Below are 14,426 nucleotides of genomic sequence, written 5' to 3'. Positions count from 1 at the left end.
TCTCCTCTACAGTAGACATCTCATTGGACCTTCCTCGTTATTCATCGAGTTAAAGAAGCAAAGGACGATGTTGAGCATAATGACGTTAAACAATTGCGCTTATGGGAGGCAACCCATTGTGTTTAGTTAATTTTGTTATTTTGTTTAGTTTTGATTTCTGTGTTTAACAGTTGATTTTATATCTGAAGGAACCCAACAAGGCGCATAGGGAAGTTCCCCCAAATCCTTCTACTATATGCATAACCACATACATTGGGGACAATGTATAACTTAAGTGTGGGGGGATTAGGGAAATCTGGTGGAATTTGGGATAGCTCTAGCATGCTTCGATCATCACTTCTTGACCTTGCCTTTTGAAATTTTTGCTCATTGGAAACTTATCCTTGAATGATTTCGACTTATCAGGAATCATGTGCTTAGGCTGAATAGATAGGATAGAATGCAAGCATGACTAACTGAATTTTTTTTGGCTACATATGGTACCTCATTATTTCAATCAATCAATAGGCAAGATGCATATAAAGTTGTCCGTATGAGGGTTTGATTAATTTTCACATAAATATCTGTCAAACATGGTTTGATTATTCTAGAACTTGCTATGTTAGGCATATTGAGACCGCGATCAATGAGTTCACGGATCAGATGACGAGACCCGTTGTGCAAAAAAAAAAATAATAATAATAGTAAAATAAAATTGTGACTAATGTGAGATGGAGCATAAAATGCACTCACATCTAGAAACGAAAGCAAGGGTAAGATGGAGCATAAAATGCACTCACCCTAGAACCCAACCCCATTCTCACCTTCAGACCCTTGGAATTCATACTAAGTGGTGGAGATGTGAAACATAGCAAGCTTATGGCAATAACACACCTTGTTTTGACCTAAGAAACAAAGAAGATAATTGAATCTGGCTGAATTGGTTTGTTAAAGCAATGGGTACTTGTTCAGTCCAAGAAGGTTCAGCCGGTGGAAGGCTTATTTCCTTGATTATCGATTTAACTTGGGACCTTGAGGAATGGTGATTTGTGATCACTCTTGGATGAGAAAAAGGGGAGAAAGAGATGGATGGGGAAGGTTACCAAGTCTGGACTAAGGCATGAAATGGATCAGGCCTCATGTAGAGAAAAAGAGAGATTAAAAATCAATAGGTAGTTAGTTTCTTTTGTTTTGCTTGAGTTTTGCCTTGCCCGAGGACGGGCAAAGTTTAAGTGTGGGGGGATTTGATGAGACTAAAAAGAACATTTTTTTATTCCCTAATATTCACTCTTTTACATTAATTTAGCACTTAAATGGACTCATTACTCTTGTATTTCGATTCAGGGCAAGAAAGAAGGCAATTGGAAGAAAACGGGGCAATTCGGATGATTTTGCACAGTTTTGGCAATAATCAGTAATCTAGGCATAACTCTCAATTCTGTACTCCGAATTGGACAATTCAAGAGGCATTAGAAAGATGAAAGAAAGACCCACAACGTTTATGTTTTAGGTTTTAACAGATTCGGTCCGCATCGAATACGAAACTGGGCCCGAAGTTGGAGCAAGTTCGCACCCAGGCCCATTTCACAGCTGAAGCCCAACTCGTAGAAGAACCTTGTAGCAGCCCAAGTTTTTAAAGCAGTCCAACTGGAATTCAAGAGCCAAGAGTCCCAATTTCGAATGTAATCTCCTGAGAGAGAGTCTTATCAGATCTAAAGTTTTGAATGTAATCCTAGAGAGATAAGAAGATTTAGACTAGATCATTAGATAAGAGATAGGATAGGATTAGTTCAAAACAGATTAGGACTATCTAGCTAAGGTTAATCTCCTAGAAGGAGTTGGAAAACAGTCCTCTCCCTCAGCTATATAAAGAGGGGGCGGACCAGCTCTAGGCATTGAAGAATTCATCAAGCAAGCATCAGCAATTCAAGCTACCAAGAAGATCAATTCGGCCCATTGAGAAGCAGAGCATGGAGGTTTCGAAAATCATGAGCAACTAAGCTTTCCTTTCTGGTTCAAGGGGGGAGGTTCGATTGTGTCATCGTGAGGTTATGTATTTAATTCAAGTTCTTGCTTTTTAATTCAAATATTCATTGGTTCTTGTGCATATTCTCATTGGATGTTAATGTTAATTAGTCTAACAAATTAGATAATGTTGATTTTCCTACTGCTATCCATGGTTCGGTGATCCGTAATTGTCACGAATAGTGGTACAAGTAGCAATTAGGTTAATATCTTTCTGGGTCAATTGATCTTGACAGCCTTTGACCAATGCATTGACATGTTTTAACCTAAAGGGAATCAATGGAACAAGATTCGATAATTGCAGCTATCTCAATTATTGTTATTTTGGTTTAACTGTTTTTACAAAGCTTAATGCTATTACTAATTGATATGGAATGCTATCGTACCCAGTCGATTAGTGATAAGTGTTGATCGAATGCTGGGTTTGGTCAGCTGATTTAGGAAAACACAAGGTTTATTATGGTTATCCTAATAAATCTAAGGTTAAATGCTTGAATTGCAAGATTGCCGAAGTCTACCTATGATCAATGACCAATTGACTAACCCGAACCCTTGAGTCAGAATTTGGTAAGACTGATTCCTCTTGTTTGATATTTCTATTGCTTTCTTGTTCTTTTAGAAATTTTAATTATTTACTTTTCCCACTCTGTTATATTATTCATTCGGCTGAGAAATTATTCCCTAGCTCCCTATGGGATTCGACCTAGTACCACTATTACTACAAAAGTTTTATTGTGGGAATAGCTTTAATTTTGAGGGCTTCGACAACCCGTCAAGAAGTCCCCAAGTAAAGAGTCATCTCTTTGTCACTCAGTCTTCTGCTTATCCTGAACCCCTGCAGTGATTTACACGCATGAGTCGAAGCCCCGGAGTCAATACACCAGGAAACAAAAGTTACCAACAAATTGGTTTCTATGACATAGGATTCGAAATTACCTTGTTTTTTGGATTCCAGGTATTGAGGATAGTTCCTCTTCTAGTGGTCGGCCTGCTCGCAGAAGTGACAAGCATCTGATGCTCTATCTTTCTTCTCCTTCTTGAACTTTGTAGCTTTCTTCTGAGGCTTTCTCTTTGCCTTCCTCTTCTTCTTGCTCGATTTGCTGGCTTCAACAAGCATGGCAATGGGTTCATCCTTCTTAATCAGTTCCTTGGCCCTCTTCAACATATTGTTGAGTTCTTGGATGCTAGCATTTAACTTGTTCATGTTGTAGTTCATGATGAACTGATTGATGGAAGGAGGTAGAGAATTTAGGATGGCATCTACCTTGGTCACATGGTCCAACCTGGATCCAAGAGCCTCAAGTTCATTAGTATAACCCATCATCTTTAGACAATGGTCATGAACCTACTGTTCTTGGACATCTGCGTGGTCATGAACTGTTTCAAGGCCTTTTGTCGAGTAGAACGATTCTTCTCTTCATACATTGTACCTAGACTATCCAAGATATCCGTGGACAATTTCGATTTGATTGAACTGTCGCTGTATTGGATTATCCAAGGAGGCTATGATGTAGCAGCGGGCTAGGGAATTCTTCTTTTCCCATTCTTGGTAGTCCCTCCTACAGGTCTCAGAAGCCCTATCACCTGGACATTCCAGGGCAGAATTCTTAGCTACTTTGTCCAACTTCTCTGAAGTAAGGACCAACATAAGATTACAGTACCAGTTAGCATAGTTTGGGCCCTTTAATTTGTTGTCATCCAACAATTTTATGAATTGTCCGTTTGCCATTTCTGATAAAAAGCAAATATTAGTCCACAACCTAATTTGATTCATGTTATCTACATAGATATTGTTAGACAGTGTATGCCCTTAGCTCCAATCAGAATGATGTACATTATGACATTTATTGTAAATAAATAAAGTACATATTTGATTCATGTTATTATGGTGTGTTTCTGTGTAATACACTTAAACAGGACACATATGAGACTCGTGTTAGTGTAGAATCTTCACAGCCATTGGATAGATCTGGGGAGATTTATCCTGCCAAGGATGACACTGATGTGTTGCCAAGTTGGTTGGGGTGGCATGTCTCAGCTGCCAGGATGAGACATGAGGTACATGTAGTGTGGGTTTTCTTGGAACCTTGAACCGGACCAGAATATTCCAGTATTGCCCTGGACCTTGGAGATTGATGGGCAAAACTGGAATGTCACACCTAACCCCTAGACTCGATTATGATACTACACTAGGTGTCGGATTGGGCTGTCTTTGATATGCCAATCAGTGAGATCCTTAGAGGGGGTCAAAACCTGGGTATGTTGGGACAGTTTGAGAATTCATTTGAGTGGGTGATCATAGTGACAGGATCAGCTCCTTTGTCGGACAAAGTGAATGATCGGGGATACACTCTCTCTGATGGAAACCAAAGCTGTCGGTAGCCGATTTCAACCATTGAAATTTGTTTTGCAAAATATATTTATATAGAGATATACATATATATATATTATGGTTTCAAAATGTTTGCAAAAGGTTTTAATTCCTGGGATCCATATGAGTAGAGAGTGCAGCACTGTTCCTTGTAGTCGAGGGAGAGGTCCTCTTTTGTCGGGCAGGAAGTTAAGTGTAAGACCATTGAGGGTAATGCCTGATGGGCTAATCTTGCTTCTGCCCATAGTCCTTGGGTTTTTATAAGGTGGCTTGACCCAAGGACCACTTAATGTAAGTGTTGGGCCCATTAAGAGCCCATGGTGATGGGCTCAGGGGTTCCCTATCCCTTACAGTGAATTCGGACAAACCTTGTAACAGATGCTAGGTTGAACCCATGTGGCTGATGCGTAGATCAATGTTTGAGTCCCACACCATACAAGGATACCCAACTGGGCAGCAATTTGGAGGCTGAATGAGCACATGGACTTAATAGGCCAATTCAAACTGGTTTAATATGATTAATTAAAGAGTGGCAGTTCTGGGATTTAGATCAGTAGATAGGATAGGGATAACTCCCTATCCACTTAGAGAGTTCAGTTCCAAATAAAAATTTGGATTAGGAAACTCCTAATAAGATTAGGAGGGCTGATCTTCATCTACAGACAAGATAAGGGATTACCCTTATCTCTTAAAGAGAGTCCAGATCCAAATACAAGATTTGGATTAGGAAACTCCTAATGGGATTAGGAGAACCACTCTTTAAGGCTATAAAAGGAGGAGGAGGGTGAACCTCAGTTCACTCAATTCTGATTTCCGATACAAGAGAGAAGACAGGCCCAGTGAGACTGACGCCATCTTCTGCTCTTGCCTTCTCTTCCTGCTGCCGCCATTGATAGTTTGTTCTCCACCTGTAGGAGTGATCAAAAAGCGTTGTTTATATTAGTTTTTGGTGGAAAACTGATCTGAGGTCGTGCTCACTCACCCTCCATCGAATTCTTGCTGAAGAGTTCGGTTCTTACTGAAGAACCACCTGCTGATTCTGTTCCACCCTACGCTGTGTCATCTTCAGTGGGAGCAGTCTTTGGTGTTTTCCTTGGGCGTGAACACCTTTGTTGGGAGTTACTGTTACTCCGTATTAGGTATATCCCTCTCCTACCTTTGGTTTCAGATCTGGTCTGGTTTAGGTTCAAGATTGATCCTTGAAAATGCAGATTTTCTAAAATAGGGAATGTGATTCCCACATGGGAGAGAGAAATTTTTGAAAATTTTCCCTACCTACCTGTAGGGTTCGGCTATCCATATGATGGATCTCCAATCCCTTCAGATATGGCTTTTAATCTATGTTCCATTCCCATTTATTCATCTCTGAGATTTCCCTTTCATCTTAGTGATGGAGACTGCGAATTATGTCTCTGGAAATGTGGGAAATCACAAAGGGTGCATGGAGCCAACTATTTCAGCTGCATAACCCCACCACCTTTCTGTGAAGGATCATATCCACTCATCGTATGAGCTTTCCCTTTGGCCTCTGTCAGACAAGGTTCATTGCCATTTTATGCAGTTAATGGGCTGAATTGCAAAGAGCAGTTTGGCCCATATAGCTTTTATGCAGTTAATCGGCTTAAGCAGTTTTAACACATTAAAACTGGGTTTTACAGGTGTTGGCCGAATTAGATCTGCAATTAAACATCAACTCCTGGACCCAAGAATGAAAAATTAGGGCTGAGAATTGCCCCCATCGAACCACAGATTTGGTCCAATCTGGTTCAAATGGGTCTAGGGTTTGATTTTTAATTCAAGAATTAATTCAATATTATGATCTGAAACTAAATTACTGATAAAAGACAATCAAGAATAAGTACAAGGGCTGTTCGTAGATCTGCTACCCTGCAAAACAAAGGTTAGTTCGCAGCTTGCACTTTCTCAAATTGCAAATCGCAGATGGGCGAACCCTAATTTGTGAAAATCCTTCCTTCTGCGCATCATCTTCAATCTTGATTGAAATAAAATAGAAAAAACCCTAATTTTCTATTAATATTACATCAAATCGAATTCCTATACATTTAGTCTAAAAATTAAAAAAAGAATTAATTACAAACCAGAATGTAAAAGAACTGGAAAGCGCAAATTTCTTCGCCATTAAAGACTTCGATCTCCACCTTACGAATAGCCCATAAATCAAGAAAAATACAAAGAACCATTCTAAATATAATTCAGATTTATAAATATTTAATTTTAGATCAATAGCCCTTAATCTGGGAACCGATCTGATCAATTTGCGCAGTTTCAGATCTGATCAATTTCGGTTCAAGATTTGAACCTAGCTCTGATACCACTGAAGGTAGGAGAGGGATATACCTATTTTAGAAAACTGCATTTTCAAGGATCAATCTTGAACCCTAAACTAGACCAGATTTGAAACAAAAAGGTAGGAGAGAGATATACCTGATACTGAGTAGTAGTAACTCCCAATGAAGGTGTTCATGCCCAAGGAAAATGCCAAAGACTGCTCCCACCGAAGATGACACAGCGTAGGGTGGAGCAGAATCAGTAGGTGGTTCTTCAGCAAGAACCGAACTCTTCAACAAAAATTCGATGGAGGGTGAGTGAAAACAACTTCAGATTAGTTTTTCACCAAAAACTGATATCAAGAACCTTTCTTGATCGCTCATATAGGTGGAGATCGAACTGGCAATGGCGGCAGCAACAGGAGGAGGCAAGAGCAGAAGATGGCGTCAGTCCAACTACAGCTGTCTTCTCTCTTGTATCAGTAAGACTAAGGATGAACTGGGGTTCGCCCTCCTCCTCTATTTATTGCCTTAAAGAGAGGTTCTCTTAATCCCATTAGAATTTTCCTGATCCAAACCTTGTATTTGGATATGGACTCTCTTTAAGAGATAAGGATAATCCCTTATCTTATCTGCAGATAAAGATCAACCCTCCTAATCTTGTTAGGAGTTTCCTAATCCAAATCTTTATTTGGATCTGGACTCTCTGAGTGGATAGGGATAACTCCTTATCCTATCTGCTGATCTAAATCCCAAAACCGCCCCTCTTTAATTAATCATATTAAACCAGTTCGAATTGGGCTTTAGGCCCATTAAGTCCATTTGCTCATTCATCCTCCAAACTGCTGCCCAGTTGGGTATCCTTGTAAGGCGTGGGTGTTAGATAGTTTTGTATGCCCTTAGCTTCAATCCGTTTTGATGTACTTTTGTTTTTTAGTGTAAATAAATGAAGTACATGTTTAATTCATGTTGTTTGGTATGATTCTGTGTAAGACCCTAAAATTGGACATTTATAGAGACTCGTGTTAGTTTTAAATGTTCACAGCCATTGGATAAGTCTGGAGAGATTTATCCTGCCAAGGCTGATACTAATGTGCCACCAAGTGTTGGGATGGCCTGTCTCGGCCACCAGGGTGAGACCCAAGGCACATGCAGTATGGGATTACTTGAATAGTTTGAACCGGACTAGATTTCCAGTACTGCCCTGAACCTTGGAGATAGATGGGCAAAACTGGAAAGTTACACCTGACCCCTAGACTCGATTATGACACTTCACTAGGTGTCGGATCGGGATGTCTTTGATATGCCAATCAGTGAGATCCTTAGATGGGGATCAAAACCTGGGTATTTTGGGACAGTCTGGGAATTCATCTGAGTGGGTGATCATAGTGACAGGATCTGCCCCTTTGTCGGACAAAGGATAATGATTGGGAGTGCACTCTCTCTGATGGAAACCAAACAGCCGGCAGTTGATTTCAATCGTAGGAATGGAGAGTGGGTGATTATGTACGGTTTTGAAATGTTTGCAAATGGTTTTAATTCCCGGGATCCATGTGAGTGGAGAGTGCGGCACTGTTCCTTGCAGCCGAGGGAGAGGTCCTCTCTTGTTGGGAAGTGCTTGATCATTAAGGGCTGAGAGGTTAAGTGTAAGACCATTTAGGATAGTATCTGATGGGCTGATCTTGCACCTGCCCACAGTCCCTGGGTTTTTATAAGATGGCTTGGCCCAGGGACCACTTAATGTAAGTGTTGGGCCCATAGGGTCCATGTGATGGGCTCAGGGGTTCATTGAGCATTTTAGTGAATTCGGTTGGGCCTTGTAATAAAGACTGGGCCGAACCCATGTGGCTGGTGCATAGATCAATGTTTGGGTCCCACGCCATACAAAGAAGCCCAACTGGGTAGCAGATTGGAAACAAATTAAGCACTGAACACTTAATGGGCCAAAAGCCCATTTCGAGTTGGGCTGATGTGATCTCCCATCTATGGGGCGGATCTGAGATTTTGTTAGCAAAAGGATAGGGCCTTTTAACCTTATCCACTCTGGGAGACCAATTTCAAAACAGATTATAATCTGGAAACCTCCTAATAAGAACAGGAGTAAGCTAACTTAATCTGTAGATAGGATTATGATAATCCCCTATCCAAATACTGATTTGGATTGGGATAACTTCTAATTAGAAGGTTTCTTAATCAAAAAGAAAGGAGGAAAAACCCTGAAAAAGAGAAAAAAATATCAGATCTCGAACCAAAGGTTTCAGAGAAAGCAAGAAAGCTTCCTACGAATAGAGATTAGATCTCATTCATACTCCAGAGAAAAGAGAAGCAATTCAGCTGTCTTCGTCCTTGGAGTTCTCCTCTAGCTGCCGTCGCCATTGCTTCTTACAAGATTTGATCTTTGTAGAAGAATGAAGTCAAGAAACCAGTTCTTGACATCAGTCTTGTAGAAAAGACTGAAAAAGATTCGGTGTTCAGAGTTTCCAGAGGATTCTTGCGAAGGATCCAGTGTGTAGGATGCACTTTGCTGGTTCCGTTTCACCCACAGCTGTGTCATCTTCAGCAGGAGCGGATCTTGGTTTCTTCTTTGAGCGTGAACACCAACTTTGGGAGATACTGCTTTTTCGGATCAGGTATATTCCTCCCTTTTGCTTTTTGGTTCAGATCTAGTTAGATTATGGTTCAAGTAGGATCCTTGAATATAGTATTCTAAATTTAGGGAATATGATTCCTAGTTGGAAGAAGGTAGGAAAATTTTTGAAATTCGCCCACCCATTCCGCAACCTTATTGGCGTCCATTAGATGGATCCTACCATTCTTTCAGTGGTATCAGAGCCACAGGTTCGAATCTTGAACGAAAAGAAAATCAGATTTGACCCTGCGCAGATGGATAGAAGATGTTCTGCCAAGATTTGCGCAAATTGCTTTCTTTTTTTTTTCAAGAAATGGTTTCTTGTTAAGGGCGATTGATCTGAAATTAATTTTTGTTAAATCCAAAATTTATTTAGACTTGTTCTTTATTTATTTTGATTTAAGGGACTGTTCGAACCTGGGGATCACAATGCAGATTTGGCGCAGATGGTATGCGCACCCTTTTTCATTTATTTTATTCAATTCGGTCTGTAAATAATTTTTTTTTTATTTTCTAGACTGAATGTATAGGATTTGATCAAGAATGTAATTAATTAATAGAAATAGGATTTCTGTTATTTATTTTCTTGATTAAAGAAGAAGGAAGAAGATGGCGGCACTGGAGATTTGCAGATGGAGAAATCGCTTCCTGCGATTTGCAGTTTGTAAAACTGCAACATTAGTGATTAACCTCTGTTTTGCAGGTGGTGCGAACAGTCCATAGTAGATTTGTGATTGTTTAAAATCAAGATTATTAATTTCAGATCTTTCATGAATTAATTCTTGAACCGAATCTTGGGTTCGAAGGGGACTGTTTTTCAGTCCATATTTCTCACACTTGCTGATCCAAATCTGATGTTCAATTATAGGGATTAATTCGGCCCACCTGTAAAGCCCAGTTTTAAATGGTTAAAACTGCAAAAGCCCACTATTGTGAGAAAATTTGTATGGGCTGAACTGCTAACTGCGATTCAGCCCATATACCTAGTCGACATTAATTGTTAATGTTAGGATTTTAAATGGGCTATTAAAATGGGCTTTACAACAGTTGATTGATTGGATCAATTCCTCCTTTACATGTGATGATTGGATGTTTGATGTGCTGTGACCATGGGCCACAAGCACTTGGCCCATGAAGACTCATTAGTGGCTCTTGCGCACATCATGGCTGAATGCACATCATTGCCATGGTGTTCCTTAAGGTCATTGGATGACCCCTCCTTGCTTGGTGGGCCCCACAACCTTGAAAAGGGATGCGTACGGAACCCCTAGCCGATTAAAGCCCACTAAAAATCTGACTTTATGAAAGTCAGTGGGAGCCACTCTGGTTTGACCTAAATTAGAACTAGGGCGTAATCTCGATCCCTCCAGCAAATATGAGTGCATGCGATAGGGAGATCCATATGATGGACTCTCTAAAGGCCTTTCATCATTAGTACAATGATGGGTCCTTCAGTAATAAGGAAACACACCATAAAATTGGGCTATCCATTTGCTGATGGATCTATTAGAGTGTTTGATAAGATGATAGGGGCATCATAGACCGATGTGGGAGGGAATTCACCAGAAAATGGGAACTCTCTCACAGTACCTTGGCGTAACCTGAATATGATGGGTAAGCACTCATTGGACAGAAAGGTTTACCTGAAAGCGGCTCTGAACCTTGTCTAGCAGAGGCCAAAGGGAAACTCATTTGATGAGTGGATATGATCCGTCACAGAAAGGTGGTGGGGTTATGCAGCTGAAACAGTTGGCTTCACGCACCCCATGTGATTTCCCACATTTCTAGAGACATTTCGTCGTCTCCGTCATTGAGAAAGGAGGGAAATCTCAGAGATGTACAAATGGGAATGGAACATAGATTAAAAACCATATCTATGTAAGTAACATGAATCAAACTAAGGTTGTGGACTAACGTCTTTGCTGTTTTATCAGAAAATGGAAAACGGTCAATTCGCAAAGCTACTAGATGATAACAAGCTTAAGGGCCCAAACTGTGCCGACTGGTACAAAAATCTTATGCTGGTCCTAACTTCTGAAAAGTTAGATAAGGTGGTGAAAAATCCTGCCCCAGAGCGTCCAAGTGATAGGGCTTCTGAGGCCCGAAGGAGGGACTACCAAGATTGGGAGGATAAGAACTCCCTAGCCCGCTGCTTTGTCATTGCCTCACTAGACAACTCAATACAGAGGCAGTTCAATCAGATCGAACTAGCCAAGGACATATTAGACAGTCTAAAGACAATGTATGAAGAACAGAACTGTTATACTCGACAGAAGGTCCTGAAATTGTTCATGACCGTGCAGATGTCCAAGGGGCAAAAAGTTCCTGACCATTGTCTTCGGATGATGGGCTACATTAACGAACTAGAACCTCTTGGATCTGGGCTAGATCTTGGCACGCAAGTGGATGCCATCTTGAATTCTTTGCCCTCTTCCTTCAATGCGTTCACAATGAACTACAATATGAATAAGCTGAATGTCAGCATCCAGGAACTCTGCAATATGTTGAAGAGGGTCGAGAATCTACTCAAGAAGGATGAGCTTGTGGTTATGCTTGCTGAAGCTAACAAATCGGGCAAGAAAAAGAGAAAGGCAAAAAAGCCCTAGAAGAAAACTGCCAAGCCTAAGAAGCAGAAGAAGAACAAGACATCTGATGTCTGTCACTTCTGCAAGCAAACCGACCACTGGAAGAGGAACTGGCCTGCCTACCTGGAATCTAAGAAAGGTAACATCGAAACTTGTGTCATAGAAACTAATATGTTAGTTACTTTTGTGTCCTGGTATGTTGACTCCTGAGCTTCAACTTATGCGTGTAACTCACTGTAGGGGTCCAAAGTTAGTAGAAGATTGAGTGAAGGCGAAGTGACACGATTCTTGGGAACGACTGCAAGTGTTGTAGCTGCAGCAATAGGAACCATAGAATTAGTTTTTAGAGAAAAAGTACTTGTACTTAAAGATTGTCTTTATGTACAAAACTTAAGAAGAAATTTAATTTCTGTTTCTAAACTGTGTGCTGATGGATATATTGTTTATTTTAGTAATACGATTACTGTTAAATGGAATAACAAATTCATTGCATGCGGGGAACTGGAGAACGGTCTCTATGTTCTACATCCTTCTCTGGAAACTAACTTAATCGAAACTACGTCGGTCGAATATCCCAAGAAAAGGAATCGTCATACAGTAAATCCCACGTGCCTCTGGCATTACCGACTTGGCCATATCGGTGTTGACCGAATCACAAGGCTGATAAAGGATGATCCTTTGGATTTTCTAACCGTTGAAAATCTTCCCACTTGTGAGCCTCGCCTTTAAGGTAAGATGACTAAGCGGCCATTTGACGGTAAGCCTGAAAGATCTGCAGGCACACTTGACCTAATACATACTGATGTATGTGGTCCCCTAAGTGTTAGGACATGGAATCAACACGTGTATTTCATCCCCTTTACAGATGATTTTTCACAATATGGTTACGTATACCTAATGAGACACAAGTCTGAATCCTTTGAAAAGTTCAAAGAGTTCAGACAGGAATTCGAGAAACAGTTAGGGAGAGAAGTTAAGGCCCTTCGATCGAATCGAGGTGGCGAGTATCTCCCTGACGAATTCAGGGACTAGTTGAAGGACAATGGGATAGTGTCACAACTAGCTCCTCCTGCTACACCTCAACTCAACGGTGTTTCAGAGAGAAGGAATAGGACCTTTTTGGACATGGTCCGGTCACTTCTCGTACGCTCAAAATTACCCACATCCTTTTGGGGATATGCATTAGAGACTGCTATCTACGTGTTGAATCGGGTTCCAACCAAATCAGTTCCGAAAACTCCATATGAACTTTGGACCGAAAGGAAGCCAAGTGTAAGACACTTGAAGATTTGGAGTTATCCTGCACACGTTAAAAGAACAAGTGCGGACAAGTTGGAGTCTAAAACCAGCCGTTGCCTATTTATAGGCTACCCAAAAGATTCGGTGGGTTATCTATTCTATGACCCAAGTTAGCAGAAAGTGTTCTGCAGTCGAAACGCCCAATTCTTAGAAACCGAATACATCCTGGACAACCATCGCCAGGAAATAGTTAATGATGAGGAGAGCTCAGGAGCAGTGGGAGATGTCTCACAAATTCCAGGTAGTGACTTGAAATAATGGTAGGATCCATCTAATGGACGCCAAAAGTTTGCGGAATGGGTGGTCGAATTTTAAAAATTTTCCTAACATCTCCCAACTGGGAATCATATTCCCTAAATTTAGAATACTATATTCAAGGATCTTACTTGAACCATAATCGAACCAGATCGGAACCAAAAAGCAAAAGGGAAAAATATACCTGATCCAGAGAAACAGTATCTCCCAAAGTTGGTGTTCACGCCCAAAGAAGAAACCAAGATCCGCTCTTGCTGAAGATGACACAGCTGTCGATGGAACGGAACCAGCAGGGTGCGTCCTACACACTGGATCCTTCGCAAGAATCCTCTGGAAACACTGAACACTGAATCTTTCTCAGTCTTTGTCCCAAGACTAATGTCAAGAACTGATTTCTTGACTCCCTCTTGCTGCAAACATCAAATCTTGCAAGAGAGAATGGCGGCGACTGGAGGAGAACTCCTGGGATGAACATTGCTGAACTGCTTCTCTTCTCTCTCTGTATGAGATCTAATCTCTGTTTGCAGGATGATTTCTTGCACCACCAACCCTTGGTTCAAAATCTGATGTATTTCTCTTGGGTTTCTCCTCATTTCTTCTTGATTAAGAAACCTCCTAATTAGGAGTTATCCCAATCCAAATTCTGTATTTGGATAGAGGATTATCTTAATCCTATCTGCAGATTAAGTTAGCTTACTCCCGATCTTATCAGGAGGTTACCAGATTCAAATCTGTTTTGAATTTGGTCTCCCAGAGTGGATAAAGGTTAAAGGCCCTATCCTTTTACTAACATTAATCTCAGATTCGCCCCATAGATGGGTGATCATATCAGCCCAGCTCGAAATGGGCTTTTGGCCCATTAAGTGTTCAGTGTTTAACTAGTTTCCAATCTGCTGCCCAGTTGGGCTTTTTTGTATGGCGTGGGACCCAAGCATTGATCTACACACTAGTTACATGGGTTCGGCCCAGCCTTTATTACAAGGCCCATCCGAATT

Source organism: Nelumbo nucifera, chromosome 1 (assembly GCF_055504915.1).
Source record: "Nelumbo nucifera cultivar China Antique chromosome 1, China Antique-T2T, whole genome shotgun sequence".
Lineage (NCBI taxonomy): Eukaryota > Viridiplantae > Streptophyta > Magnoliopsida > Proteales > Nelumbonaceae > Nelumbo > Nelumbo nucifera.
Note: the sequence above shows the minus strand (reverse complement) of the source record.